The sequence below is a fragment of the Lampetra planeri genome, chromosome 34 (assembly GCF_965212315.1).
Source record: "Lampetra planeri chromosome 34, kcLamPlan1.2.h2, whole genome shotgun sequence".
NCBI lineage: Eukaryota > Metazoa > Chordata > Hyperoartia > Petromyzontiformes > Petromyzontidae > Lampetra > Lampetra planeri.
Window position 1 is genome coordinate 1,421,380 of NC_136140.1, and position 26,251 is coordinate 1,447,630.

General features: G+C 47.5%; 1 protein-coding gene across 8 annotated transcripts in view; it reads right to left on the bottom strand.

Moving 5' to 3' along the window:
• LOC144730017 (forkhead box protein P1-like) overlaps positions 1–26,251 on the bottom strand; it is a 401,316-nt gene that overhangs the window by 218,246 nt on the left and 156,819 nt on the right. The gene's annotated exons all lie outside the window — the stretch shown is intronic.

Here is a 26,251-nt window from a genome sequence, read left to right on the forward strand (position 1 = left end):
CCATGTCACTCGTTACATTCTGCTACAATTGAATGCCATGACATCACGAATGAGAGGTGGTCAACGAGGCCTCGAACCGATGTCCTCTGGACCGCACGAGCAGCTTCTGACGCGACACTCAATCTCTTCCCAACAATCCGCGTCCTAGATAATTGCACAATTCACTTTACACTCTATAACAACAACAACAACCGCCATTCGCCACTAAGTGGCGGTGACATCACCACGACGCTTGTGCCAGGCCATGTGCACCTTGAGGCCACGTGAAGTGTCGAACGCCCACTGGCAGGAGGTCACTGGGCAGACCCAGGTGCCACGGGTCGACTGACTGAGATGACCGAGACCGACTGCTATACATAAGTGCAACACATGCTGCTTGGGAAGTGTCAGGGTTACCATATGATAGGTTTACATCGTTTTTTGTAGTTGCTATCATAGTACCAGTTTAGTCCAAGATAAATTGCTCAGCGTTCACACTTAACCTCCGATGATGCAATCGCAAGGCACACAGAGCCATGGAGATGTGTTTGCACATGTTTCTGCCAGAGCACAATGCTTTTCTCAACAAGTTGTCGATTGCAATCTCGCACACTTTGGTTTGTTTGCTGTTTTCTTTGTGTCTCATGCAGGGGGGGGGGGGTATTTGCATTAAGGCCAGCCTTGACCAGTCTGCCTGACTGGTATTTATTCTATCAGACTGGTACTTACTCTGGTCTCTGAAACAAAGTCACTGAAGCCGTCAGATTACTGTTTATACAAGCTGTCTCCTTCCTTCATGCCAGATTCCTTTTTTTTTCACTTTAATTTTGTAACTCCCCAGAAAATTAATCTCCTTCCCCATGTGTGCACAGTGAGGTCCTTGACAGGATCAGACCACGGTCTGTAACTTATCCTGTTGTCCGCCCACAGACACGAGACACCCAAGTGAGAGCCGCAATGGAAACCTGTTGTGTCTGCAGGCAGATTTAGGAGGACCCATTTAAATGCAGTGCATTCCAGGCCGACTCACTGGATGACCAATTGAACTGCGGAAGATTATAACCTAAGGGGAGGAATTACCCACACATGCACACACGTGTGGGTGTGTGTGCGTGTGTATATACATAGGAGCGGTGGTGCAGCAGTTAGCGCGCTGTGCAATGGACCCCCCCCCCCCCTCACGGCCAATATCAGTGATGATTATGTGATCCTAGTCCTGGGCGTTATCCAGGTCGACTCAGCCTTAAATGAGTACCTGGTGCGGATTATAAACATGAGTACTGGGGAAAGAAGGGTGGCCGGATGTGGTGCAAGCCACCCACCTCCCTCTGTGTCCCGTGCTGCCCTTAATAGGTGCTCGCTAACAGCACTTGCCCCAGCTGTCTTTTCGGGGTCTCCAAATGTTTCTCCCAATGCTAACGTTTACACACGGCGCCAATAACTCACTTAAGGCTGAGTCCACCTCGGTGAAGCCCATAACAGGTTCAGATAATCACCGCTGCTGTTCGCCGGGTTGCCGGGAGTCGTGAACTTGGCGGTGCAGGGCTCATCGCGCAGGACGCGAACCACTACACCGCTGCTCCTCACTTGAACTGAATAAAGATTATAACCCGAGAGGCGGAAATCTTTTTTTTTACCACAAGAACATATATATACAGAGAAAAAGATCCCCCATGTAGCCTTAACAGCCGGTTGGGGCAAGTGCTGTTCATGAGCACATATGAAGGCCGCCACGCCCGGCCGCCTTTGTCTCTCCAGTGGCGACGTTTACACACCGCACCAGCAACGTATTTATGGCCGAGTCGACCTAAGGGAGGCCCATGACAGGTTCAGATAATCGGCACCGATGTTGGCCGTGAGCGGAACCTGATTTCGGGTCGCCGGGTTCGTAGAGCAGTGCGCTAACCACTGCGCCACCGCTCCACACATACATGTACACACATGCATACGTGTGTATGCAGGATCCCGAGTTCAGCTTCACAGATTGCAGGGACAAGTGAGTGCTGGGAGTCAGCCCCGATTAGGGACAGCACAGCACACACGGGGCTGGTGTGTCCAACAGCACACCTCACGCGCGCTGACAATGTGCACACTGCACCAGATACTCGCTTAAGGCTGAGTTGACCTAGGGGAAGGCCCCGGAACCAGTTCATAAAATCAATACCGATGTTAGCCATTGCCAGGGTTCGTAGATTATTGTTCAAAACTACGTCAGTACCGCTAGCTTCCCACACACACACACGCGCAATATGACGGTAAATTTCTAGTTTTAGTTTGTAGGAATAAGTGCTATCTTGATTTGAAGCTTTCGTGACTGCAGGAATCCATACTCTTTGGTTCTTTCGGTAAAGTCACGTAGGTAGAAAAAATAATAATAGATCACGACGTTTCGATCGCCACACAAGCAATCGTCTTCAGGTGGGAGAGAATAAGTGCTGTTAGGGGGCACCCATTCAGGCCGGCACTGCACCACGAGGGAGTAACACACACGCCAGACAACATGAACGTATGAAGATTTTCCAAATAACAATTATTTTGAAGAAAAGGCACTTATTCGAACAAACACGTGCATTGTAAAGCAGGCTACGGGGTCATCGCGATCGTAACTCGGTGCTCGAACCGCTCCCGCGCCGCTACCTACACTTCACGCACGGTGAGAACTGCGGCATTGGAACGCACGATCAATGCTAATCGCATCGCTGTTTGCCAACTCCAGCTTTGTTCACGTGCATCATTGTCTGCTTATATTTAATAGAAACGTCAATAACTACATTTCCATGAGACCTAACCTTTAGTCCACAATGCATCTTGGACGGCATCCAAACAGCGCGGAATAAATAAATGAGTACAATACGCTAATACGTTTCACAGAATGCACATGTTGAGTGATCATATGTGAAGGCTGCCACACGAATGGCTTCAAAGTCAAGTGTCTCCCCCACTCAAACGAGCTGAGGGCTGGTGCTCGTCAAAATCAGAATCTTTATTTATATTGGAGGAATCCGATGAGCTATGAGGCTATTTTTCACTGATGTTCAGCAGTAGTCTCCTCCACTGGTTGCCCTGCGAGAGTGTCGGAAATTCAACATTCCTATGGCAGAAGCTAGTCTCTCCATAGCAAAGCTGCTGCTGTTAAATTCCGACAAAGCGGTATTCACTCGATCAATCAACCCTACAGGGACGATGGGATGAGGAAGAACACACGCGGAGCGTGACGCTCGGGTTTTAACCAAACTGTGATCCCAGTACATTATTAACAGTACGCGGCGAAATAAGGGGACTGGTGAAATGTCACGTGGACCCCGTGGCCCAAGAGCTGATTCATTCAAATTTCAAAACTACGAGCTAACAATCGTTGGAAATTAATATCAGAGGGAAGCGCAGACGCAACTTACAATGGATAGCACCGGCAGCAGCGGCGAATTTGGTGAACGTGACCTCGTCACATCCACGCCGGCCTCCGCAACTTTTTGATAGTTTTGTTTGAAGACGATGTCCATTTCGAAACAATGCTCAGCTGGTGTGAGGTGTGACCCGGGCCTGCGATCGATGAATCCCTCTTTGAACCACGCATCCCCGATGAAATTATTGAACCGAGGAGACGAGACAGATAGACAGAAGGACAGGTTTTAGATAGATTTTATTTATTTTAGCAGGAAGGGCCCAATGAGCTGCTCGTCTCTATTTCATCGGTGGCTTTGGGAGAACCGGCTGCTTTGTGTGAGGGACTAGGCACCACGGGTCGCTCGATGTTAAGTACCTCACCTGGTATGCAGGAGATCGTGGGTTTGATCCCAACCAAGACGCCTGTATATTTTGAGTTTGCAGGTTTTCTCCGTGGTCACGTGGATTTTTTTCTGGGTCCACCGGTTTTTCCCTCCACGTTTAGAAACACGCGTTTAGTGTTTTTGGCCGCAATAAATTTCCACATCATAAGCCACTTCGTTGAGTTATCATATGTGGCCAGGTCGCTTCTGAAAAAGAGCTCTATAGCTTGCTGGACTTTACTTGGTAAAAAACATAGTAAAACAAAACTCCAAGACGTTATGCATCCTTTGTGAGAGTACCTGGCAAGAGGGTCTATCGCCGTGGTAAACAAGAGGAACCAGCACCAGCTAAACAACACGTGGGGTGTGAATGGATGTGATCAGTTGAGGGGTAATTCTATCGCACCTGACAGAAGCTAAGAGGGCTACAGGAAAATGAAAATTCACTCGTCCTGTTCGATAACCGTGTACTGTTGATGTCCACATTTTTGTTAAAATTGGAGCGTCACACGCCGTGTATGCTTCTCGTGAGTTGCCCCCGGATGGGATTTGATCTCATAACTTTCCACTTGTAAATCGAGCACTCTGCCACAATCCACATTTACAATTTACTCAAGGATTACTCGAGTTAAATTCGAGTGAGTAACCGTTCCACGTATTCTTGCGATTGCCAAACAGTATGTATATATATAAATATATAGAAAAAATAATAGTACAGGATTTCCACGGGTAGTGTTAACCAAGCCCAAGCCCTGCCTGCCCGTTCTTGGCATGGGCCTGGCACTGCTCAATTTGCGTCACTTCATGCCCATGAGGATCTACGCAGGGTGGACCACCTGAGTCTGGTCAGTCCAATCAAACTATTTAAAAGATTTTTATTTTTTCATTTTACTAGGTTGAGGCCCACTGAGGTATATAGCTATTTTTCAGAAGCTATGTGGCCACAAATGATAGCTCAACGAAGTGGTTTATCATGTGGAAATGTAAAGCAGCCAATTCTAAATGTGGAGGAAAAAACCGGTGGACCCGGAGAAAAGTCCATATGACCACGGGGAGAACATCCAAACTCCAAATATAGAAGCTTCAGGGTCGGGATCGAACCCACTACCTCCTGCATATCTGGCAAGGGAGTTAACATCTGACCACTGCGGTGCCCCAGGATCCAGCCCCCTTGCCCAGGTAGTCTCGAAACTGAACCCGCGTTACTTCAATGTGGTCGTGGGAACGCAGCTTTCGGAATATACAAGAGAATCAGAGCGGTAATTGCTTCTGTATTTAGGTCAATGGAAATTAAACGGTGTCTTTATAAACACAACTAAAAACATTGCCATTGATTTATATAATACACCGACAGTAAATTAATGGGTTTCGAACAACAAGGAATGTTTTTTTCTTGTTATTAAGGACCATTATTTGGTAGGATAAAGGCTCTGTGGAGTAACATTCCTTAATAAAGCAATGCTGTTTATGCAGCGTTAATTTATTTATTTATTCCAACTCAGGCTTAAAAATAAAATGCTTGGGAACTTAATTAGTTCCTCTTCAAACCCCTGTAGAGGGATGTGCCAAACATCATCGCCTGAAATTACAAAGGTGTCTTATTTAGCGAATGTGGTGCTCTATTTTTTACATCTGCTGGATGTATAAATATATTTGCAATTGTACATGCGTAAATGTGTACTGCGGCTTGTGCTAACCTGCCAACGTTGTAGATCAATTTAGTATCCTATCACGAGTGCCATTATCACATAATATTCTATGAGCAAACGCTTATCCGGCTGATTTGCCGGTGTCTGCGATGTTGCAATGTTGACCACAGCAGACCAAGTGCTCGTTCTCACTGAGTTGACCTAGGAACGGTACAGGTCAGGGTGACACGGCCCAGTGGAGGTGTCTTCACTATTTATTGCACAAGTTCACAGTTCGAATCCAGGCGCTGCCCTGATGAATACTGCAAGTGCATTAACCATCGCAGTGGATGTAAAAGATCCCGTGACGTCAGTGTGGCATCATTTTCAAATCCAAATTTGAAAATGATCTGCAAATCACTCAATTGGGATGATGCAAGGTAATCGTCACCCTCCTCCTGTGAAGACTTGGCAGGACCCTCCGGTGAACAAGTCACGAGACTCGTTGAGACATTGTGAGGTCAACAGGCTCTGGTGGAAAATTAGCAGCTAAACAAAAAAATAATGCATGTGGGCTGGAAACGAATTCCTCTGTATGCAATGTAATTCGTAACAATAATCACCGGCATGCTTTGTATTTCAGGTGGTATCACTGGCTCAAAAGGGCCAAGGCTGGCATTTAGAAGTGTACCAAAGCTCAGTCTTCGGTCACTGAAAGCAATTCCACATTCATATGCCAGGTACGAGTCTTTCCTGAATACCACAACTCCTGATGACTTACCGATAAGTGGTTAAAGCCTCACAAATTGGTTCCTATTTTACAGACCTCAGAGGGATTATTATAATGGGCGTTCTACAAATATACACCTATGGAGGTGCAGGGGGCGTTGTGGATTGCGTACTGCGCTGTGAACCGAGCAACGCACGTTTGGGTCTCATCCACAACTCACAGCAGTGATGAGTGACAGCTCAATCAATCCCCCCCCCCACTCCACCATCCCTCAATGACCAGCAAGGGGAAGTATGGTCAAACAACCCCCATGACCAACACGATGCGGGGAGGCCTTCAGTCGGCAGTGAATGGATTGACAAAGGGTTGCCAATGATGATGATTATAATAATTATTATTTTAAACAAACAAACACAAATCAGATAGCACACTATATGAAATGATTACCGTACTCAAAGGAGCGTTTCGATATACAGCATTTCCCATGCACGTCGGCTAAGATGGTTCCCTCTCTCTCCCTGCTTGCGATTGAGGTTCTTAATTTGCGGTGTTATTAATGGACTGCGGGTTTTCTAGCCGTAAAATTGTCACCAGTGTGCAATCATTAAAGTAAACTGTATACATTCCTCACTCCCATTACGAGCATATTTACACAAACAAGCCACAAATAAAACGCTGCAGGATCTGGCTAATACAATCGTTAATATAAATAAGGTCACGTGTTAGCTCGTAACTTTTTGTTACGTTTCAAATCTTTAAGGTGGAGATGAAAACAAAATAAACCTGCAGTGTTGCGTGCGTTTATCAACGGGTCGTGTTTCGAGCTTGTTGTGCTTTCAAACATTTTCATTTTGTTGCATTAATAAAACATGCCCGGTAATTTGCCGATGTTTTCATTGTGGAGTGCACGCCGTGATTGTGACGCGAGACTGCTGGTAAAAAAAAACAAGTTCCACAACACTGGACACGTGCTAGACGGCGCACAGGCATTATACACATAATCGACGTGTCTTGGGTTAGATTGCGTGAATAAAAATTGTGTCGTTAAACCCGCCACCACCCGACACAATTGCAAATGTTGTGGGTTCACTCTTCAACACACCCGTGTGCTGTACTATGTGACGAATACCTTACTAATTGATTGTATCGGGTGGTGGCGGGTTTAACGCCACAGTTATATTTACACGATAAAACCCAAAAACCCTTATATTATGGATAATATTGGTCGCGAAAGCCTACGTGTTAAAGCAAGCATTATACAATCACCTATTCGGACTTTCGGAACCCCTTTGTGAGAACAACGGTTCACGGGCAAGATTCAAAGCAAAGCGCTGCTGGAGGCACAATCCAAAATTAACTTCACGGGATCTGCACTCTTAATCTTCTTACCGTTATTATGTTTGAGCCCGAGGAGTTAGACCAAGCACAGCAAACTTAAACACAAGCGGCGAGTCCAACAACTCACTGGGCCCTTCTTGATGAAATAAAATCTAAATAAAAAAAGTGTTTTAAATCAGACCTGTGTAAATTCGTTACATTTTAAATGGCTGTGAAGTCAGACGCTGTGTATCTGGGTTGCAGGCTTCTGTTTATAGGGAAATGTGTGAACATTGCCAAATGTTGTCTAATAAGTAGTTATAATAATGATGACAATAATAACAATTATAATAACGCATTGCCATCTATCAACGCAAACTGTATCGTGGAGTTTGCTGGACCATGCCGGTTGGAGAGTGTGTGGGTTGGGGAATGGGAACCCGAGAAACGATTTGCGTATCGCTCGCCACTGAAGCGAGTCGTGACCTGGAATTAAACTCAGGTTCATAGGACTGGCGGAAAACCGCTGCACCACCCAAAAAGGTGAAAACAAAGGAAATCTTTACACTCATGAGTTGGCATTGAGGTCGTTGAGAAAATGTAAAATAAAGAGTTAGTTTCAAAATTCATGGAGGTAAACCAACGTCGGCGATTACGACAGAGGCCTCGTCTCCGCCGTAGCGTCACACTTTTAAATCAATCGGCGGATTGATCCCCGTTTCACTGTCTGCCTGGTTTCCATTGTAGCCGGATTCTCCTGTCCCGGGACAGGCTCCTCACTAGTAAATCATTAAAATTCCACCGTGTCAGAAAAAAGTAAAAAAAACACCAAAAAAAGCACTCATACGGAAAGTATGTTGCATTATGTCACTGGCTGCTCGTTTAACGCTGCCAGCTTTGGCGCTAAATTATTTTCTCGACCCCTTGAATTCAGCGTCGCACGCCACTCAATAAAGGACGCTGTCAAAACCAATGCTCTTTGGACGAACAAAAAAGCCACTCCTGCTCCCAGAGTATTCATTCACGCTGCACTGTCTGTGCCAAGTCCACAGGAGAAGGGGTTGGGGGGAGGACGTGGGGGTGGGGGGCTTTTAACACGGCACCACGTGCCATTCTTGCCGGGTCCGCCGGCACCATGGAACGTTACCGCAGGTGAACGCCGGTGTGCCCCGAGTCCAGCCGGCGAGCGGCCCAACGCATTTCCTATTGAATTATTCAATTTGGCTGAGTGGACGCGTCGAGGAAAGCTGTCAGCCGGCATTTCATAACCTGTCCATACGCCAAGCCACTCGCCTATTTAGAATGTTGATGCGGCGGGCAGGAGCCTGATGAAGTCAGCATGTATGGAAATGCGGTGTGCGGAGGGGAGCTGACACGAAAAAAAAAGTGAGCAGATGTGCAGATGTCGGCCGTTTGTTGTTCGGTCTGAAGCATACTCCCGACATGATAGAAATAAAATTATTTACATGACGTTGTCATAATCTGCATTTAAAAGAGGAATGCGTTTGAAATGTCCTGGGAGTTTAAACTAAACGCAGGAGATGCATTATTTATTTGTACCCACTGCCAAAACGAACACTTTTTCCACAAGTGTCTTTCAACGTGGCCCTCCTGGCACTTTACAGAAGACAGAAGCTTGCCAGACAGCAAGTGCCGAGCTGCCTCTTACACATTCTGAATATTCAAGTTGGCATGCCATTAACCTCACCGCTTTCCATTCTCCTGCGACAGAATAAATTGTTCTGCCACCATAAGCATTTTATTGAGGTCCCTGATTAAACCAGGTGAGGGCTCACAGAGGTTTGTTAGTTTATTTTCAGTATATTGTCAATGCGGTTTACATTATCCGGCTGACATAATTTGATTGTCAGCCATTGGCAATTAATATCTGAACTGGTCCTGGTCTTCCACACTTACCTCCCCCTTCAACTTCGGCTGAGCAGTTTGGCAAAGCACGGTCAAAGAGCCCCCATGACCAACACAGCATGGGCAGGCCTTCAGCCAGCAGTGGGATTAAAGTAAGAGCTTGTAAATGATCATCATCATACATTAATTCGGGCAAATTTCATTCCCATCTGGGGTAGATACAATTCGGACCGTTTTGTAAAATTTAACATCAGATGTCCGATGGAGATACTCGCCCCCAAGGCATGGCAAAGCGGAATGTTTGACCACCGGCTTAGAGCCACCAACAGAGGTAAGTGCCACCAAAGCATTTTCTTGAGCGGAGAGGCACTTTTTGACGTTTGACTTGACTTTAGGCAAATTGAATAAGAAGTGGTTTAGCTTTGACCAAGATGCGTTCGGACTGTGACGGACCTGTTCGGGAACTTACTTCTCAGCGCGAATCCATTTGCGGCAATCAACGGCTGAGCTGCGAAGCGTGCGCGCGTGCTATGCAGGCGAAACAACCGGCTCTATTTTGGCACGGTCTATTCAACGGCGTTTAGAAAGAAGAGCCGCTTTCCACTCAATACGTCCCCCCCCCCCCCCCATTGACCGATTCGACAAAAGCTCAGCACCAGAGCCAGGAGAAGCGAACCCCACTTTCTCTTTTGCTGCGCGCCCATCTCGTGGAGGCTACTGGCGCCTCCACAGCCCGAGCAGCGTCCACGCTCGCAGAGCCGAATCCGAGCGCGAGTGAGCCCCACCGCCTTCTCACTGCCGCTGCGTGGCACGGTCAGGCGGGAGCGAGCGAATGAGCGAGCGAGAGCGAAGGAGTTTTTGTTCGCGGGCATGGAGCCCAGCGTTGGATTTCCTGGCCTAATAGCGGACACATAAAAAAAAGAAATGCTTATATATTATTATACTTTAAGCCCCCCGTGGCGGAGTATCTGGCATGAATGCTTGACCGCACACACGCATTGTTAGTGCGTGAATGCACAACCCAGACGGGGCTCTCTCCCCGCCGCCGTCCCTGAAAACGTATGCCGCATGTAAAAAAAACTAAAAAGGCACCCGTGACAAATGCCATGCGTTTGCTAAATAAAAATAAAGAGACCAAACTGACTCACGGCCTTGCCGACACACGCACCAACCACGGCAAAAGAATGTTCCGCTGGCTCCCCCCCGGAAAAATCATACAAAAAAAAGGGGAGAGAGAGAGATCCCACAAATTCCCGTAAATAGGAGGTGGCCCCTGAGTGTTTCATTGTCATTCAGACCGGGGCTGCTTTGACTGCGGGGATGCACAAATTTACCACCTTTTTTTTGTTTAAACAAAACATAATTTAACTACGGCAAACACCAAATGCAGAACTATTCAACAAGACAAATAGCAGGCAGGGCACACCATCAACCCCCTGCCCTTATCCCCGCTGTACCAACAGCATGCGTCTCGTGTCTCCGTACCAGGCGGTGACGAGCCCGCGCTGTGTGTGCGAGTGGCTCGAGCGGCTGACAATTCCCTGTTTACAGAGCGGCGGTGCGCTGTTTGGACACTGCACCCCTTCTCCCAACATCTCCGGGACAACAGCATTCCAAGCAGCTTCAGCCCAAAGCCCCAAATAAGGCGAGCGGAGGAGAGATGGGGGCGATGGGAGAAAGGGAATTTTGTTTTTGTCGTGTGGGGGTGCAGGGGGGGGGCATCAGGCGAGTGAACTGTGCTCACCTTCAGCCGGCTTGCCGAGCAATGACAGGGATATTTAGAATATGGTGAAAAACAAGAAGACTTGCACCGTAGCGTATCTGATACGCCCAGGTGAAAGGCCCAGGTGTAAGCCAATTAAGAGTAAGCTATACACAGATACCACGCTCATTCGGGGGTCCGTAAGGCCCACTGAGCTACATGGCTCAGTGGGCCTTACCTGGTAAAAAAATAAATGCTGCGTTCAACCAGCACACTGCAGGTCCAAGCAACACACTCACCCAGTGACTCACTCCTTCCCTACCTCACCCACCCACCCACCCAGTCACTCACTCCACTACTTCACTCACCCACCCACCCAGTCACTCACTCACTCCACTACTTCACACACCCACTCACCCACCCAATCACTCACGCACAACACTGCAGGTCATGACACTTCTCTTAATGCTGATTTCCTGGTCGACTTTAGCATTCGCTCCCATAGTCTCGTTCCCCCCCATAGTCTCGTTCCCCCAAATTCGTATAACCATGCTCAATGGAAGAAACGTGTTAACTCTTCGTTATTAACCCTCTGGTCGTGCTGTTTGTTGCTCGCCGCTTGGCATTTTTTGACCTTTTGGGGCCCTGCGCTTGGAAAACGAACGGTGATTTACGGAGGAAGAAAAAAATGCAGAGAGAATGCCGTTGAAGTGAAAGCTGCTGGAAGGTTTACTCGGGGCCACGCATTAAAATTGTTTGTTTATGTTCAGGTGGAACAAGGCCATGGCCATTCCACACTTCGAGAAGGGAAACAACCGCTCCTAATGCGGAACAGAGCTCAGCTGTCTGCGCCCGAGAACGAAAAAAAAACAACCCCCCACTTCAAATCTCCCTGGTGGAAAAAATATATATAAATAAAAGAATCACACACTCGCACTAATTGTGCCTCTTTGTTCAGATGTTGTAGGGAATGCGCTTTTATCTTGACACGACACAAAGCCCGCAGACTGAAAAACAATCCCCGAGCAGTGTTGCCGTAATTGGTGTTACAATCTGCAAAAGAGGCGGTGGGTATAACAGAGAGGACACAGCTCTTGGCATAGTTGTATCACATAAAAGCCACGTGGGGGGGGGGAGCACAGATATGGAAAAAAGAGCGATTCTGGGGGGGTGCGAGCCCCTTTTTTGCGTTGCGAACAATGCGCAGTGCCTCTCTTTCTGTATTTTGACTGCCAATCACGTGCCTTGGTTGAGAAACGCAGTTGTGACGATAACCCGCCCGCCTGCCCGCCTGCCTGTGGTGTCAGAGACGTGACGTGCGGAGGCCCCCGCGAGTGGGACTGGCGCGTTAACGGGGCGAGCGGCTGCCGCGGAAGCCGCGTGCGCGAGGCACGAGGGGGTCGGCGCTAACGCAGTCCAAGGGCAGAGCGACGGGTGTCGAATCTGCACGATGCAGACGACGTGTGTGCCGTGCTTCGCCATTTTGGTCAGTGCCGCGATTGGTGAAGGGAAGGGCCCAGGACCGCTTCAGACGTCGCTCGCCGCTGGTGTTTTAACCGTGGCCAAGAATCGAACTTGGGTTTGAGTGTTCTCACGACTTTCAAGCTCACGTTTCTGTTGTTGAACCGGGTGAGAATTCAAGAGACCGGATTGAGTCTCACTTTGCAAGAGTGGCCTGGGTCGCTAAAAAAAGTACTAAACAACACAAGGCACAGCGATGATGCAAAGCAATCTGGACAAAAAACTAAAATAATTTCACACGAGGAATCGAAAATATTTCAAAACTTAAAATAATTGTTTAAGTCAAAGAAACATACTCTTAGTTCTTTCGGTAAAGTCACGTAGGTAAAAAATGAAATTAAAATTATTGTTTAATTTTTTTAATTTCACTTTTTACCTACGTGACTTTACCGAAAGAACTAAGAGTATGAATCCTTGCAGTCACGAAAGCTTCAAATCTAGAATCAAAGATACATAATGAATTCCCTCTGCTTGGTCAGTTGATAACTGCTGCCCCGCAGCCTAATACTGTTTGTTGTGTAAAAACAAAAACTACATTTGAGATATCATCTGATGTCCACAAAGTGAAAAGTCCAAGTTTTCCCTGCTCACCTCTGTTGGTGACTCTAAGCCAGTGGTGGAAATTCCACTTTTAAAGAGCAGAGGCACGCATCTCACTGAGACCAGCATCCCTCCGTATGCACAACGAGTGTTGACTTCTCACAAAGTGGCACTCATTTTAATCGTCCCAAAGTGATGATGGGCTGAGTTGATCCCTGACCAGGTTTTGAATTTTTAACGAAGAAATTGTTGCTTGCGATATTTTTATAATTTCTACGCGAGAATTTACTTTTTAGTTTTAAAATGAAGAAACCAAAGTCACTGAAAAAAAACTCACACGTGGGAGGTCCTAACAAGGAAAATATATATATCTGGATAGGTCATCAAACCTACTTGCTGTACTGCCTCACAGAGGCAACTTCTGGGCCCTGCGGCACATAACAATCTACGCATGATCCACCAACCGTGCTTCCAAAGCTCAGGATTACAGATGTGTGGAACCACCGCATCACTGTACATATCTATAGAGTTGTTCAGAGTCATATACGACATATCAAACGTATCTCATAGACAGAAGGATAGTGACAGAATGTCAGCCAAATGAGACAATGTGCCTGAGAGGATGGCCACTGCGGAGATGGAGTGAATAGATGTGCAGGAGCGACGTGGATTGTGGAATCAGAGAACATTGAGTGATGGCGACGGCATGGAGAAGCCTTCGTCCAGCAGTGAATAGATCATGGCTGCTGCTGTCATGGGTTACAAAGTGCAGCATCTACGTTTACCCCACAGTGTGACATTGAATCGATTCTTCAATGAAATTGGGAGCCTAAATCACAATTCATTCAGTTGCAAGTGAGGGTGAATAATTGTACCTGTGGTGAATTAAAAACAATTATTATCGCATTATCATTAAGTAAAGAACGCTTGACTACCAGATGCAGCTGTCTTTCATTAGGGTACAATGCAGAATAATCCCAATTACAAAAGAGGGATCTGATATCCCGATGTACAGGAGTAAATTTGGCTTAATCATGTTTCAAAATAAGTTTCAAGTTAATGTGGAGTACTATTGATCTTCTACTGACTACGGCTGCTGTTGATGAGGAGAGAGAAACTTTAATGTTACATCGAGGCGATTAAGCTAGATGCATGCGTCGGGGTAGCTGAGTGGTGCATCACTGTGATGATGATGCCCCCTGCTTCTTGTTTGTCAATCACTGAGTCGCGGTGGTCAGATGTTCACCACCTCGCCTGGCGTGCAGGAGGTCGTGGGTTTGATCCCCAGCCTGATGCTTGTATATTTGGAGTTTGCGTGTCTCTCTCCCCGTGGTCGCGTGGATTTTTCTCCGGGTCCTCCGGTTTTTCCCTCCACATTTAGAATCGACATGTGCTTAAGAGTATTTGGCTGCTTTTAATTTCCACGTGATAAGCCACTTGGTTGAGTTATCATTTGTGGCCAAGCCGCTTCTGTAAAATTATCTGTATAGCTCTGTGTGGGACCTTAGCTGGTAAAATTAACAAAGTTGAGTTGAAATGGAGTCGTTACGTGTTCCACAGTTCTTGTCAGCGTGACGAGTCATCCGCAAAGTGCCAGATTTTTTTTTATTTTCCATTTGTATTTTTTACGAAGTGTTGGCTTGAAATTAACACAGCGTTAAATACGACAACAACCTCCTTTTGATAATGCACGTGTGTACGTTGAACTTATTTCACACCGTACGTAGCCAAGGTGCGGGAAGGACAGCGCTTAAAGTAAGTACTCCACTTCGCCTGAGAAGAGTTGAACACTTTTTCAATTTTAATATAAACAGTGTGTTTTTTTTTGTAATGTACCACTCTCCCTCGCCCTGTTAACATTTAGCCTTAACGCTGCAACTCAGTCAGGGTGTTCGGATTACATAACACAAATGCGTTTTTTTTTATGAATATTAACGCAATCTGCAACTTTTAGTATGGTAAATAAATGAGCATTGGTCTACAGATTGCGACTCGGGGAGCATAGGGCGAGGGGGCGGAGGGAGCCGACGGACGGACACGGGGGGATTAAGTGCAGCGCGCTCACGGGGAGATTTGTTGGAAGAGACGGGATTGGGGACTCCGTTACCTGGACTCCCTTCATGCCAGAGCCCAAAGGGACCTCACGCCAAATGGGAGAAATTCACTCTCGCAACGCGCGGCGCTCGCTCACCGCACTACCCACTCCGGCGGTGTTCCCCCTCGGCCAGCCTCTCCTCATGTGCCTCTGCAACTCATTAACCTACTTGGCTGGTGTCGAGTTACGGGCAGCTTGGCTCGTTCTCAGGTCTTGTGCAACACATGCGCGCCACGGGTTTTTGTTTCTCTTCTTTACGATGTATATTATATCTCTCTGCCGTGGCCGCAATACGGAATCCTGGCACTTTCGCGCAGGCTGTCAAGCAGCTGCTGTTACAAAGTGGGAAATGACTTTACTATCAGCATTCGTTATATCGGCTTCTGGTTTAAAAAAAAAACCGCAAAAACCCGACGGCACACAAAACACGAAGTACAGCCTGTGTGCATTGCGTTTTAAAGCCGACTCTCTCGCGTAGTTATCTACATACAGCACGTTAATGCCCGTGACATTCATACAAAGACAAAGATCTCCTGTAAAGGCTCGAGGAGACTTGTTGGGGCGAGTGTTGTGAGCGCGGATCACCTGTGGAGGACGTCACGCACACAAGGGGGTGCGTGGGGTGGCCAAGCTACAATCCCGGCGGCCTTTGTCTCCCCAATGCTCACCTTTCTACATGACACCAAAGGTACTCACTTAAGGCTGAGATGACCTAGTGGAGGCCCAGGACCAGTTCAGATATTCGACACGTGATGTTGGCCTTGAGCTTTAGAATATATGCCCCCACCACTTCCCACCATTACGCTGATACACGCTGCATTGAGCTCACTTACTCTAATTGATTAACTTATATCTCGTGAACAAAATCTTTTGTATCCACTTAGTAATATGAACAGCATCCGGACACCTCAAACATTATTATTTTTATTACAAGAACTACTGGAATTAATAATTTAATTATCTGAATAGTACATAAGGAGCAAGGTTAAGTTGATAAAAAAATTATTTTACGAATAATTTATTTATGTTTAAAGACAGTTGGGCTCACCGATATGTTTATCCAGATGGTACAATAAACCTGACGTACAGATATCTATAGAGAACATAATACATTGCACACGGGAAGAGAAAGGCCTTATTCTACAAATAGAAAAACAAGGGGCTGAATCATATTGCTCTTCATTGTAAATAACGATAGTCTGTTAAACAATGGCTCCTCAGCGAGTCTCAAGACAAACTTTCAGGAGGGTCCTGCCAAACGATGTTTGACCAATTTCTCACGGAATAATTTTGCGAGCGATAAAACGAAACAAATTCTTTTGCAAGAATGCTCGATGTCATCCACTACTGGATGAAGGTCTCCCCATGGCGTTTAACTCTACAGTACTTGACCACGCTGGCCAGCCTTGGTGACTGAGGAGGGGCGATCACTTTCCATTTAGCCATGGCTGGGAATCGACCTTGGCTCGCCGGGTTCGTAGCGCAGTGCGCTAACCCACCGTGAGACCACTCCACCCAATGCCAAATACAGGCTAGCAATTTAAACGCGTTTTCACTTTAACATTTCCAATATTATAATTTATTGTCACTTTAAAAAAGTGTCCATATTCTTACGGCGCGTTTCCGCCAGCTAATGCAGCTATCGAGCGAAGTGTTTTGTTTCCCCTATTTAGAAATTACATGCTCACTTACAAACAGCATATCACAACAGTAAGTTTGTTTATTTCACAACGTGTGCATGCCTGTGTGTGTACGCGCATGCAATTACTTACAAACACAGCGACATGGGTGTTTAAATCCAGGAGACGAGAATTTAATCAATACTTGTAAACGGTGATGCTAATACCGCAAAAGCTCATTACACGCAAATTTTAAGGCATCCAATTAAAGAGACAAATTACTTAAAACAAGCTAAATTGCTTTCTAATAATAACAATAATCACATAAACAGGATTGCTGTTAGCACATCCAAATACATAAGTGGACGTGTAACAAGGCTCACCGTGGTTAGAGTCAATTATGCATTTTCAGGAATGATAATTTTCTCATGTCTAGAAGCAAATCCACGAAGCACCAGCCGTCAGCATCAACAAACAGTGGTTTGTCACGCAACCACGCAAGAGGGGAGAGGACGTTTCCGGGCACCGTCTCATAAGCGAGTCACTTGAAGTTTAAGAAATGAGATGACTCAATGAGTTCATGAAATAGGCAGTTGAAGCACTACGTATTGCATTTGTTTGCATGAATAGTGCGATAAAAACATAGTGTGATTGATTGATGTACATCACGTAGGCTTTCGCGACCAATATCATCCATGACAAGGTTTTTTGGGTCAGATCTCGTAAATATATAAACGTGTCGTTGAACCCGCCACCACCCGTGGCCACGTCCTGTTTACGTGACAAACGTTGCTGGCTGGCTGTGTCAGGTGGTGGTGGGTTTAACGACACATGTATATATTTACACGATCTCACCCCAAAAATAAAACTGTATTATGGACATGTATATGTATGTATACGTATGTGTATATATTGGCGAGCTTGGCACGCGGTTTGCGTTTTCAATTGGCTAAATGTGTAGGGCAAGACGGTCGTTTTGTTGACAGCTTCACTCTGGAAGCACCACGGCATGAGTGAGCGCATTCAAATGTCAATCACAATCCTCGACCTCCTCTTGCGCTGGTGAAGGGCCACTTCCCCAACCGATGCATTTGCTCACTTACAAATATTTTTTTAGAGAAAAAATGGCGATCCATTTATGGATACCCCACTACATATTATATGCAGAAATTATACAGAGACAGCGTTACATGTCAATGCCTCTACGTAATCGCCTCACCAATCTCAAGGCACTCAATACATATTTTTTATCACACTCCCCTCATCTCTTCCGCCACCCTCCTCTCTGCAAGACACGGAGCCATCCCTTTCACAAAATTCAATCAATCGCCCGTTCTGAAGGAAACGTGGCGAGGATCATTGGAAATCATTGGGGTAGCTGTGAATGGATCACCCTGAATATAGATCTCCGTTATGAGCGAGTGTTTGCATAGCTAAGCTATTCTGTGGTGGGTTTCCGCAGCTGGGGATATAAGCGAGGGGGTGACCAAAGAGTGCACGGCCTGACACGGGACGAGCGGTACGACACCGGAAGGTAAACGGACCGTCAAAGGGTGCATCGTTTTAAATAAATAACAACACGTTCTATAGAAATATATTAATAATGTCACGTTTTAAAGGGCATTCAGGGTCACCTCGCTTTTGTGTTAACCGAAGAATAGAGAAATAGGCTGGAAAATCTGGAAGGCAAAAAAAATAGGAAAACTCTCAGGGAAAAATTTGAAGGAAATTTGGGAATAATTTTGAGGAAAACCCAGAGTCATGGTACCTCGCTCCCAGTGCCTCCTGCATACTTCCACGGACACAACAATCACCTGCAAGAGGTGGAGTGATTTTGCCAGCGACATTAAAGTGCTTGTGTGGTGTGCTACCACAAGTGGTCGAGGTGGAAGACATCGTGGTCTTCCAGGTAGGGATTAACGACTTGGAACATGACCGAACCAAGCGCAACGCAATTAAGGGCCACCGTTTTAGAAAGAAAAAAAAACACAACTTCTTCATCAAGGTCACTCATCGCGTCCTAGGCTCCAGACTTTTCCGTGGGCGCTCACGCGTCTGTGCCGCCACCCACTAAGCCGCAACGGATTGTCAGCCCCGTGGCCACGTAAAAAGAAAATCTCACTTCCCGTGGCAAACGCTCAAACCTTCAGAAGGGTTCGGCGTAAACCTGCCAGGAGAGGTTTAAGGGGCCGGTAAAAATGGCCCCAAGTGCGTCGCCGCTCTGCGCAGAATTTTAAAAGAAAAATGCAGAAATGATTTGCAGGCAGCTAATATGACCTCGCCGTGAGGGGCAGGCGTTCCTACAGCAAGAGCCTCCTTCCATGTTTGCACTGCGCCTGCAGACAATTTTACAAAGACCTCGATTTGGCTGCTAATAATGCAGGACAAACAAGAATGCCGTGTGTACATTTCCCCTTCAGATGAAAATTTTTATTAGCTCCTTGCCAAGGTAAACAAAGCTGCCACGGCTTAACCCATTCCGCCGACGCCTTTTTGCGAACTCGGCAGAAAAGTCCCGACGCGAGAGGCCGCGAGTCGTCCAAGTTGCGCCGACGTGCTCACGACTGGCGCGCGCATTCGCCAATCCGGGTGCTGCGGCGAACGCGAAAAACGCCCGGCCTCCCGTGCCCGCGCAAAGCCCGCGTCTCGGGCCACGTGCGGGCGTGCGCTTTCGAGCGATTTTTTTTTTGTCCGAGGAGGGCCGCGCTCGGACGAAGGCGAGCGTTTGCGTTTCTGAGCGCGGAGAGCGAGAGTGTTAATGTCGCCGGTGCATCGCGTACGAATCGGAGTCTCGCGTGGCGGCACAGAGGGAGGCATTCACCTCGGCCGAGAGGGGAGAAATGTCTGCAGCGACTAGCGGCGCAAGCCCCCTCCGCCGCGAGACTCTCAAAGGGAAAATAAAAAAAAATCCCGAAGCCATTTGGGTCTGCCTACGCGCAAAATCCAAAGCAAACACATTGGCCACTGGATGGTTGCATGAAGAAGAAAAAAAGCACGCACACACGGACAAGCTCAGAGCGTGGACACTGCTCGCCTGTGTCCAAGGTAAATACGGTCGGCAGTGGAGAGGGTCGCGGCTATCAATGCAGCTGCGAATTCTGCCACTTCCAAGGCAATTTCGTAAAGCTGTGCGAAAGCTCTGAAAACAACAGCTGCATTTGTGGGCCACGGCTCGGAGCGTTCGTGCAGCTCAAGGAGATTCTGGGGACACCGAGCAAACGCGAGGACGAACGGCTCGAATATTATGAATATTTACATACACACACACACCAACAACAGAAGCTTTTAAAGAAAATATCTAAATTAAAGCAAAACAAACAAAAACAAGGCGTTTCGTGAGGTTGGGAAAAATATTACTGAGGTGTATTAACGATATATTGCGCTGATGCATGCTGAACGAAAACAAAAACAGTCGATTTGAAATGCATAGGCCTATAAGAGGGCCCTTCAAGATGCACTTGTGATACCATGTGCACATATTCCGTGATGATTCAGTACGTTTAACAGCAGCACCATTGGTATAGAGCACGTGGTCCGTAAACAGTTAACAGTGGCAATTCATACAATGGACTATACGTAGTATTTTTGCATATTTGTGAAATTATGATGTGCATCTTCAATGCCATTCATCCGCTGTTCTTCTATCCATTCAATTATTTACTATTTGGCCAACAGTTCCTTCAGGTAATAAGTAAATGATAGTACAGCAATGTCCGTGCCATTTATTTATCAGGAAAAGAAAGTCTCAATACTATTCCGGAAGGGTCCTGCATTTGGGATATTTTGATATTTGTATTTCAAGAACTTGTGTGAGGGGGAAAAATCAACAGAGAGACACCACGCATAACTCGGGGGGGGGGGGGAAGTTCACGCTCGACGCACCCACGTGTCCATGAACCCACCCACGTGTCCATGAACCCACCCACGTGTCCATGAACCCACCCACGTGTCCATGAACCCACCCACATGTCCATGAACCCACCCTGCAGCGCCGACTGGGCACCAGGCAGCCCCGCGGGTTAATGGGAGTTTTACAAATCTGCATAATTAAGCGAGCCTTGCCTCCAAAGAAATGAATATCTCGGTATAGGCCAAACCTCCCCCCCCCCCCCCACGTGCGTCTAATCACTCCTTATCCTAGCACACGCCAGACCACGACGTCGTCATGGCCACAGCCCTTGATGCCACCACCACCAACACCACCGCCACCGCCACGTCTTGGCAACGCTCTACCCTCCCTGCGCCTCATCCCGTAGTTGCTGCGCAGGTGGCACATTGCCCTCTAAAAACAAAGATAAAGGTCCCCCCATATAGCCTTAACAGACTGTTGGGGAAAGTGCTGTTAGGGAGCATCTCTGCAAGCCGGCACTGTGGCACACGAGGGGGTGGGTGGCCAGCACCACGCCCTTTTGTCTCCCCAGTGGCGATGTTCACACACCGCACTAGGTACTCATTTGAGGCCGAGTCAACCTAGGAAAGGCCCAGGACCGGCTCAGAAAATCGTCACCAGTGTTGGCCGTGAGCGGGAATTGAACCCAGGCCGCCGGCTTCGCGGCGCGGCGCGCTGACGGCAACGCGACCTCCAAGATCCACGCCACAGACTCCCACCCCTTCTGCCCGTCATGCCCTCCTCTCGTTTGCCGGAATTGTGGAGGCCACTCCGATGGCTGCCTCTGTAACGGCCCTTTCTCCACCCTGGCGCCTTATTGTGTCCGCAGCACCAGTGCCGGATTCAGCTAGTGCGGGGCCTGTAGCATACGTTGTTATAAAGGGGACCTAAATAAATAAAAATGTAAATATAAAAAAAATAATTACTTGCATAGTAAAGTATTTTTTCATTTGCTATACAGTCAGATAATACGACAAATCGCTAGCCTTAAACACCCAGTCGTTCATAAAAGTTGAAGGCAGTATATTACTATTGTAATAGAGCAAGTGCAGAATCACTGAACCGGAGTTGATAGCTTGAAAGCATTTAGCGTGGGGCCCTTGTAAGTGCGGGGCCCGTAGCACGTGATACTCGTGCTCCTGGGATAATCCGGCACTGTGCAGCACTCACCCGCCACATTCTCTTCGGGACTTCCGCGTGGCTGCTTCCTCTCTTACCACAACATTCCTGCCATCGGATTCCAACACCTGTCACTCAATTATCATGTTTGCGTATCAAGCTGCAATAAATATGTTTGCAGAATGTGTGTCTATGAATGTGCCTGCGGGTCTGTGTGTGTGTAAGCAGCTTCTACTCATAAAAAACCCCGTAATACTGGCAAATACTAGAATTATTGTTTTACCGGGTAAGGCCCACTGAGCTATATCAGCTTGTTTTGCAGAAGCGACCTGGCCACAAATGATAGCTCAACGAAGTGGCTTATCACGTGGAAATCTACAGCAGCCAAATATACAACAGTGCAACCCCAATGGCCACGGGAAGTTTCTATGACAAGGAAATCAGTTGATTGAGCTTAAGCTTTGTAAGAACAGCAGATTTATGAATGCGTGTAATTAGCTAAGCAATCAAGAAAGCCATTTTTAAGCCAATCACGCTTTTTCTTCTTTATTGACTCCCCGGTTTCCATTGTAAGCGTTTCCCCACACTGGAACAAACTGACTCTACCCTCTAAAACACGTACGCGTATGCACGCATTCAAAACGTGCACGTGACACACGCATGCACGGCCGATGGACAAGACTGGTGATGGAATGGCAGCAAAAGGAGCCAACACATCCCACAGAGAGAGAGAGAGAGCGGACACCGTGGAGATGGAGCAACTGGATCACTGTTGCCCCCCTCGTATTTGTGGATTTTTGTTTTCCCTTGGGAACTTGAGTTTCTTCCCACACGAAACAAAAACATTGCAACAGAATCGGTCAAACAACCGGAATTAGGTCGGATTCGAAGCGTCTTTATGCTCATAGTGAGAAAAATGGGGCTGGCACACTTCTCGACGTGGCAGGCTTAAGCCATTGCTAGAAATTCCACATTCTTACGGCAGGGATTATTGGTATTTGGACAGGACGACGGCGGAAATTGGAGACCTCCTGAAAAATATATCCTGATGTGGCTTTTTTTTGGGTGTGTGCGTACAAATACAGCTATTTCTTGTAAAACAAAAGAAAAAGTAAGAAAAATAACCAGCCCTTGAATTCCCATGCCGCTAATTATATTTGAGATGCAGCGATTTAGCACGAAAGATTTCACTTCTCACAGAGCAACCCTGGATGTAATAACGGGTTTTCTGTGTCTGCCGAACACATGGCCCCACCATCCTCCTCAAGCCCTAAATAAACTGACCAAGGAAGTACATTCACTGCAAACGCTCCCCTATAAAACATCCACGCGGTGCTTTAGATAAGGGTGAAAAGGGGGCTTGCTTGGAGCTTGTGGGTTGAGTGCGCTAACATTATTGTGCTCGGATTGTTTTTGAAATGGTCTAGCCCAGTCCAAGGAGTTGAAACTTAACGCTAATCAAAATTGATTGTACATCGGCACCCCCTGTCATTAAGCAAATGCTGCCTGATTGCTTGAGTGTAAACAATGCGACAGCACGCTGCCCGAACTTTATTTGTAACCAGGTGCGCAGCTCGCTGGGACAAGTCTCTTGCGATGGATACCTGGCTTGCAAAGAAATAAGAGAACACTACTAAAATGTGTTTGTGTATGTTGAACTTCTTTCGCACCGTACGTAGCCAACCGTGTTAATCGGGAGTAAGGACAACACAAATAAACGAAAAAGTCAGTTCTAAAGAGATTCGTTTTCAATATGAATCTAAAAGTGCATCGTTCCAGTGGCTTCCTAATACCTGATGGTGACAAGGTTGGAGACAGCACTGATGAACACGTGAATACAAAGTACAATCACAGTCAGGCGCATACACCTGTGCAGTACACAGCGTTGTAGGTAGGTGCAGGCGTTCACGGTCTCACGTCCTTTCCAACAGGAGCCCTTAAACAGTCACACCGGGTCACGTGACCAGGTATGCGATATGCATGGTACACAGTTGTACCCTGCCGCACCCCCTAAATGACTCTAAATGGTATTCCATGAACTACAAAATGTATCAAACCAACCGTCATAAAATATATATATATAGGAATAAGGTGCAACCCTGCAATGTCTTGCTCACACCACTGCTGATGGAAGGACCTTCACTGGAGGGAGCTCTAGCGAACCCTCCCAGAGGGTACTTGGTCTACTCTTCCATGAAGCGACTCACGCTTTACCCCACCACGTCTGACCTGTCGGTGTTGCGCCAATTTATAACTGCTGGGTGGACTGAGGCCAGGCTGGGGTGACATTAAAAAAAAAGACTTGCACCATTTTGTTTCAACTCCCAATTGTGTCAACAATTCCGAGAGATGAAATGGAACCGGTGCCCTCTGGCTTGCGAAGTCCGCGTGCGGCTAGCTAACACGTCACTGTGGCAGCGTCCCTCTGTCTATGGGAAACTACATCAACGTCCATTTCGGTGATCAGGGTTCAACGCAGCCCTAGGCTGCTGAAGCCAGCCTGCTGACGTTTTCAGCAGAATTAATTTGCCCTCTGCACCCCGCGTGTGCCCTCCCCCAGGTCGACTTAGCCCAAAGTAAGTGTGCGCTGTTGGGATTGGGGCGCCGAGCGAGGGTTGAGAAAATAAAATAATGTAGTCAGACGCCGTAAAGGGAAACGCAGGCACCACTTAACGCAAGTGCGCACAATACAGATATACAACTGAACAACTACATTTAAGTGAGGACTTTGTCCCTTGTTACTTTAACACGATTTTTCCAGCGCTCAGCAAAACTGTCTGTTCTTGGTCTTCTGACAACTCTTGCGACTATTGTGCAAGTAGCTGCGCCCATATGTTTACCGTTTTAATGAACCATCGACAATTTCTCATTCATCTGTCTGGGTGGCCCGATGGTTATACAGCGACGTCGACTCGCATCATGAAGGTTGCCAGTTCAAATCCCGGTAAGGGCGTTTGTTCTAACCCGTCGTCCTTGTAGGTTCAATAAAGACGACCACTTTGTGGATGATCAACGGTAGTTGTTCCAACAAGAGACTGGTGCTCTGCCACAGTAATGTAGAGTTTCCATAACTTTCTGAGGGATGGCAAAGGGAGATGAGCGATGCCCAATTGCTCATGAGAGGAGGGAAATTATGTCCTGACAATGTATCACCGTTAAACTTCTCTGATGTGAAACATTTCAATTTATTCTTATTTTCATACCACCAAAAAATGCTCGTTGCTGTATTTGGTTTCCCCTCGTCTCAATAAAATCTCAACTGGTCTCGGCTGGCTCTAAAACCTCTCTCAACAGATGCATTGAGTCGTCTGGTTAGCTGTCGCTCTGTCGTACTCTTCCCATTGAGTCGCTTTGCCCAGATGGCCCATGGGCTGTGCACGAAGAAGAGGCGTAGGAGGAGAGTGCTAAGCGTGTCTTGGTGGGAAGTCTATTTTGCTGCAATGAAGCGGCTCAATGGGGTGACTATAATAGCGTAATTGCCCGAGCTGTCCAAGACCGCTGCATCCACGAGGCACTGGGGGAATGAGTTGCACCTTTTATCCATTTTTCAACAACCTTGTTCATAAGAAACGCGCAAACGCAAGCCTCGCATGCTCACGCGCACGCACGCACGCACACGCAGCCAGAGAGCCTCCCGACGAACGCCAGTCCATTCCGGGCGGTAAGTGGCCGTGTTCTTCGTGGCAGTTACCCGGGCGGCCTCCGAGGCTGAAATGTTCCAACGGCTCCTAATCGGATCCTTCACCTCACGAGGGCCTCCCCCCCTCCCCCCCTCCCCCCTCCACCGCCTCCCGACCCCAGGTCAATGGAGCCTCAAATAAGCAACATTGGCACGCGGGGGCTCCTGAGTGCTGCCCAATGTTGCAGGCGAGAACCCCCCCCCCCCACCAAAAATAGCACTTATTATCAATATCACACCTTATCGCGCGTGCACGTGGCGTTATTGGTCAGCTGCCTGCAGAGCACAAGCGCCGCTTTGTAAGTGGCCGCCCTTGGCCTGCTTCTCTTCGTATCGCACCGAGCGGCTGTGATTGCGACGCCGGGGCCCCGGCAATGTTTTTTTCTCTCCGACTCCCCAACCGCTTGAGCTCGGGGCCCGTGGCATGTTCAGTGTTGTTTGTCTGGCGCTCTGGCGAATGACAATACGTCGCTCATTTCCCTGCAGCGAACCGGAAACCGACTTCTCAGTCTCAATGACCTGCAGGCTTGTACTTTATGTTTTTCATAATTCTCTCTTTTTCTTTTTCCCTCCTTCCCCTGCCTCTCAGCAGTGGCCCGGCTTCCTGAGGAAACCATCAAGGCTGCGCTATTTAGTGGATCCAGATTGTGAAAATACACGTCCCAGGCGCCACTGCTACCGAAATTCCTCACCGTGAAACGAACGCGCGAGCTGCGCGGAGTCCATCGCCGCCACGGCCGTGGCCCGCTGGCAGAGCCCAGTAACCGATACGCGTTGCCTCGGACCCACAGCGGGGCCCG